This window comes from Arachis ipaensis, chromosome B9 (genome assembly GCF_059453495.1).
Source record: "Arachis ipaensis isolate K30076 ecotype BB chromosome B9, ASM5945349v1, whole genome shotgun sequence".
Taxonomy (NCBI): Eukaryota; Viridiplantae; Streptophyta; class Magnoliopsida; order Fabales; family Fabaceae; genus Arachis; species Arachis ipaensis.
The window spans coordinates 30212013-30218012 of NC_142444.1; the positions used below are offsets into that span (position 1 = coordinate 30212013).

The following is a 6000-nucleotide window of genomic DNA, read 5'->3' on the forward strand; positions in this document are numbered from 1 at the left end:
AGATTATCAAATAACATGTCTCCTTGTCATCATTCTTTCAAGAGCCAACATATTTAACATTCTAAAACAACAACTTCAAAAGACATATGCACTGTTCAGGTATTCATTCAGAAAACAAGAAGCATTGTCACCACATCAATATAATTAAACTAAGTTCAAGGATAAATTCAAAACTCATGTACTTCTTGTTCTTTTGAATTAAAACAGTTTTCATTTAAGAGAGGTGATGGATTCATAGGACATTCATAACTTTAAGACAAAGTTACTAAAGACTAATGATCATGTAATAAGACACAAACATGGATAAGCACTTAACATAAAGAAAACGAAAAATAGAGAAATGTAAGAACAAGGAATGAATCCACCTTAGTGATGGTGGCGTTTCCTTCTTGAGGAACCAATGATGTCCTTGAGCTCTTCTATGTCTCTTCCTTGTCTTTGTTGCTCCTCCCTCATTGCTTTTTGATCTTCTCTAATTTTATGAAGGATGATGGAGTGCTCTTGATGTTCCACCCTTAATTGTCCCATGTTGGAACTTAATTCTCCTAGGGAGGTGTTGATTTGCTCCCAATAGTTTTGTGGAGGAAAATGCATTTGAGGCATCTCCGGGATCTCATGGTGATGAGCTTCATGCGTCTCTTGAGATCCATGAATGGGCTCTCTTGTTTGCTCCATCCTTTTCTTAGTGATGGGCTTCTCTTCCTCAATGGGAATGTCTCCTTCTATGTCAATCCCAGCCGAATTGCATAGATGGCAAATGAGGTGAGGAAAAGCTAACCTTGCCATAGTGGAGGACTTGTCAGCCACCTTGTAGAGTTCTTGAGGTATAATCTCATGAACCTCCACCTCTTCTCCAATCATAATACTATGGATCATGATGGCCCGGTCTATAGTAACTTCAGACCGGTTGCTAGTGGGAATGATTGAGCGTTGAATGAACTCCAACCATCCTCTAGCTACATGTTTAAGGTCCAGTCTTCTCAGTTGAACCAGTTTGCCTTTTGAGTCAATATTCCATTGAGCTCCTTCCACACATATGTCCATGAGGACTTGATCTAACCTTTGATCAAAGTTGACTCTCCTTGTGTAGGGGCGTGCGCTCTCTTCCATCATTGGCAAGTTGAACGCCAACCTTACATTTTCCGGACTAAAATCTAAGTAATTCCCCCGAACCATGGTGAGATAATTCTTTGGGTTCGGGCTCTTACTTTGATCATGGTTCCTTGTGATCCATGCATTAGCATAGAACTCTTGAACCATTAGAATTTCGACTTGTTGGATGGGGTTTGTTAGAACTTCCCAACCTCTTCTATGGATCTCATGTCGAATCTCCGGATACTCATTTCTCTTGAGTTTGAAAGGGACCTTGGGGATCACCTTCTTCTTGGCCATAACATCATAGAAGTGGTCTTGATGAGCTTTGGAGATGAATCTTTCCATCTCCTATGACTCGGAGGTGGAAGCTTTTGTCTTCCTTTTCCCTTTTCTAGTGGATTCTCCGGTCTTGGGTGCCATCAATGGTAATGGAAAAACAAAAAGCTTATGCTTTTACCACACCAAACTTAGAATATTGCTCGCCCTCGAGCAAGAGAAGAAAGAATAGATGAAGAAGAAGAAGAAAATATTGCGGAGAGGAGGGAGAGGTGTATTCGGCCAAAAAGAGAAGAGAGGGTTGTGTTGTATGAAAATGAGGAAGAATGGAGGGCTATATATAGGGAAGGGAGGGGGGGTAAGGTTCGGCCATAAGGGTGGGTGTTGGGTGGGAAATTGATTTTGAATTTTGAAGGTAGGTGGAGTTTATGAGGTAGGTTTATGAGGAAGAGTGGATGATGTGAGTGGTGAAGTGGTGATAGGAAAGAGAGATTGAGGTGATTGGTAGGTGGGGATCCTGTGGGGTCCACAGATCCTGAGGTGTTAAGGAATTGCATCCCTGCACCCATTAGGCATGTAAAATGCCTTTGCATGCAATTCTGGCGTTTAAACACCGAATTGATGCTTGTTCTGGGCGTTTAACGCCCAGATGCAGCATATTTCTGGCGTTGAACGCCAGCCAGATGCTTGTTTCTGGCGTTCAGCTTCAGCTCTTCTTCACTGTACATTTCTGGCGTCTGAACGCCAGGATGCTGCTTGTTTCTGGCGTTCAACGCCAGAAACATGCTCTGTTCTGGCGTTGAATGCCAGACAGATGCTCCTTACTGGCGTTTAAACGCCAGTGAGATCCTCCTCCAGGGTGTGATTTTTCTTCTACTATTTTTGATTCCGTTTTCAATTTTTATATTTATTTTGTGACTCCACATGATCATGAACCTAATAAAACATGAAAAACAATGAAAATAAAAATTAGATAAATAAAAATTGGGTTGCCTCCCAACAAGCGCTTCTTTAATGTCAATAGCTTGACAGTGGGCTCTCATGGAGCCTCACAGATGTTCAGAGCATTGTTGAGACTCCCCAACACCAAACTTAGAGTTTGGATATGGGAGTTCAACACCAAACTTAGAGTTTGGTTGTGGCCTCCCAACACCAAACTTAGAGTTTAACTGTGGGGGCTCTGGTTGAATCTGTTTTGAGAGAAGCTTACTGTGCCTCTTTCCCATGTTTACAGAAGGATGTCCTTGAGTTTTAAACTCAAGGGAGTCCTCATTCAATTGAAGGACTAGTTCGCCTCTGTCAATATCAATTACAGCTCTTGCTATGGCTAGGAAGGATCTTCCAAGGATGATGGATTCATCCTCATCCTTCCCAGTATCTAGGACTATGAAATCAGCAGGGATGTAAAGGCCTTCAACCTTTACTAACACGTCCTCTACTTGTTCATAAGCCTGTTTTCTTGAATTTATCTGCCATCTCTAATGAGATTTTAATAGCTTGCACCCCAAAGATTCCCAATTTCTCTATTACAGAGAGGGCATGAGGTTTATCCCTGAACCAAGGTCACACAGAGCCTTTTCAAAGATCATGGTGCCTATGGTACAAGGTATTATGAACTTTCCAGGATCCTGTTTCTTCTGAGGCAATGTCAGTTGATCCAGATCACTTAGTTCATTGGTGAACAAGGGAGGTTCATCTTCCCAAGTTTCAATACCAAATAATTTGGCATTCAGCTTCATGATTGCACCAAGGTACTTGGTAACTTGCTCCTTAGTAACATCCTCATTCTCTTCAGAAGAGGAATACTCATCAGAGCTCATGAATGGCATAAGGAGGTTTAATGGAATCTCTATGGTCTCTAGATGAGCCTCAGATTCCTTTGGTTCCTCAAAGGGAAACTCCTTGTTGATCACTGGACTTCCCAGGAGGTCTTCCTCCTTGGGATTCATGTCCTCCTCCTCTTTTGTGGTTTCGGCCATGATGGTCATTTCAATGGCCTTGCACTCTCCTTTAGGATTTTCTTCTGTATTGCTTAGGAGAGTATTAGGAGGGATTTCAGTGATCCTTTTACTCAGCTGGCCCACTTGTGCTTCCAAATTTCTAATGGAGGACCTTGTTTCATTCATGAAACTCACAGTGGCCTTAGATAGATCAGAGACTAAGTTTGCTAAATTAGACATATTTTGTTCAGAGTTCTCTGTCTGTTGCTGAGTGGAAGATGGAAAAGGCTTGCTATTGCTAAACCTGTTTTTTCCACCATTATTAAATCCTTGTTGAGGCTTTTGATCCTTCCATGAGAGATTTGGGTGATTTCTCTATGAGGGGTTATAGGTGTTTCCATATGGTTCACCCATGTAATTCACCTATGCTATTGCAGGGTTTTCAGGATCATAAGCTTCTTCTTTAGAAGATGCCTCTTGAGTACTGTTGGATGCAGCTTGCATTCCATTCAGACTCTGAGAAATCATATTGACTTGCTGAGTCAATATTTTATTCTGAGCCAATATAGCATTCAGAATATCAATTTCAAGAACTCCCTTCTTCATAGGCGTCCCATTATTCACTGGATTCCTTTCCGAAGTGTACATGAACTGGTTATTAGCAACCATGTCAACGAGTTCTTGAGCTTCTGCAGGCGTTTTCTTTAGGTGAATGGATCCACCTGCAGAAGTATCTAATGACATTTTAGCTAATTCAGACAGACCATCATAGAATATATCCAGGATGGTCCATTCTGAAAGCATGTCAGAAGGACACTTTTTGGTCAGTTCCTTGTATCTCTCCCAAGCTTCATAGAGGGACTCACCTTCTTTCTGCCTGAAGGTTTGAACATCCACTCTAAGCTTACTCAACTTTTGAGGAGGAAAGAACTTGGCTAAGAAAGCCTTGACCAGCTTATCCCAAGAGTTCAGGCTATCTTTGGGTTGAGAGTCTAACCACGCTCTAGCTTTGTCTCTTACAGCAAAGGGGAAAAGCATGAGCCTGTAGACTTCAGGATCTACTCCATTAGTCTTAACAGTATCATAGATCTGCAAGAATTCAGTTAAGAACTGAAAAGGATCTTCAGATGGAAGTCCATGGAACTTGCAGTTCTGCTGCATCAGAGAAACTAATTGAGGTTTCAGCTCAAAATTGTTTGCTCTGGTAGGGATGGAGATGCTTCTTCCATGTAAATTAGTATTAGGTGCAGTGAAGTCACCAAGCATCCTCCTTGCATTATTATTATTTTTGGCTGCCATCTCCTCTTCTTGTTTGAAAATTTCTGAAAGGTGCTTGCTGGATTGTTGTAATTTAGCTTCTCTTAGTTTCCTCTTCAGAGTCCTTTCAGGTTCTGGATCTGCTTCAACAAGAATATTCTTGTCCTTGTTCCTGCTCATATGAAAAAGAGGGAACAGAAAAATAATAATAATAGGGATCCTTTTTGCCCAAGTATAGAGGTTCCCTTATGTGAGTAGAAGAAAAGAAGAAGAGAAAATCTGAACTCAGAGAGAGAGAGAGTTCGGATTTTTGGTGAGTGAGGAAGAGATGTTAGTAAATAAATAAATAAATAGAAGGAGATGAGAGAGAGAAAATTTTCGAAAATTAATTTTTTTTTGAAAAAGAGTTAGTGATTTTTGAAAATTGTTTTTGAAAAAGGTTAGTAATTTTCGAAAATTAAAATAAAAAATTAAAATAATTAGTTAATTAAAAAGAATTTTTGAAAAAAAGGGAGATATTTTCGAAAATTAGAGAGATAGAGTTAGTTAGGTAGTTTTGAAAAAGATAAGAAACAAACAAAAAGTTAGTTAGTTAGTTGCAACAAATTTTGAAAATCAATTTTTAAAAAGATAAGAAGATAAGAAGTTAGAAAAGATATTTTAAAATCAAATTTTTGAAAAAGATAAGATAAGAAGATATTTTTGAAAAGATATGATTGAAATTAGTTTTTGAAAGAGATTTGATTTTTAGAATCACAATTAATGACTTGATTCACAAGAAAGCACAAGATATGATTCTAGAACTTAAAGTTTGAATCTTTCTTAACAAGCAAGTAACAAACTTGAAATTTTTGAATCAAAACATTAATTGATGATGTTATTTTCGAAAATTATGATATAAGATTAAGAAAAAAGATTTTTGAAAAATATTTTTATAATTTTTGAAATTAATTAAGAAAAATGAAAAAGATTTGATTTTTGAAAAAGATTTTGAAAAAGATAACATTTTTAAATTGAAAATTTGATTTGACTCATAAAAACAACTAGATTTTAAAAATTTTTGAAAAGGTCAAATCTAATTTTCGAAATTTTGAGAGAGAAAAAGGGGTAGATATTTTTTGATTTTTGAAATATTAATGATGAGAGAGAAAAAACATGAAAAATGATGCAATGCATGAAAGTTATGGATCAAAGCAAGGAATGCATGCAAGAATGCTATGAATGTCCAGATGAACACCAAGAACACTTTGAAGATCATGATGAACATCAAGAACATATTTTTGAAAAATTTTTAATGCAAAGAAAACATACAGGACACCAAACTTAGAAATCTTTAATGCTTAGACACTAAGATTTCAAGAATGCATATGAAAAACACCATACAACACAAAACACTAAAATATGAAGATCAATCAAGAAGGTTTATCAAGAA

General features: G+C 37.9%; 1 non-coding gene across 1 annotated transcript; it reads left to right on the top strand.

Moving 5' to 3' along the window:
• The first annotated feature begins 4109 nt into the window (after window positions 1-4109).
• Window positions 4110-4217, top strand: LOC148544155 (small nucleolar RNA R71). Its single transcript, XR_015900402.1, has one exon. It is a non-coding gene; the product is annotated as a small nucleolar RNA R71 (small nucleolar RNA).
• The last annotated feature ends 1783 nt before the right edge of the window (window positions 4218-6000 follow it).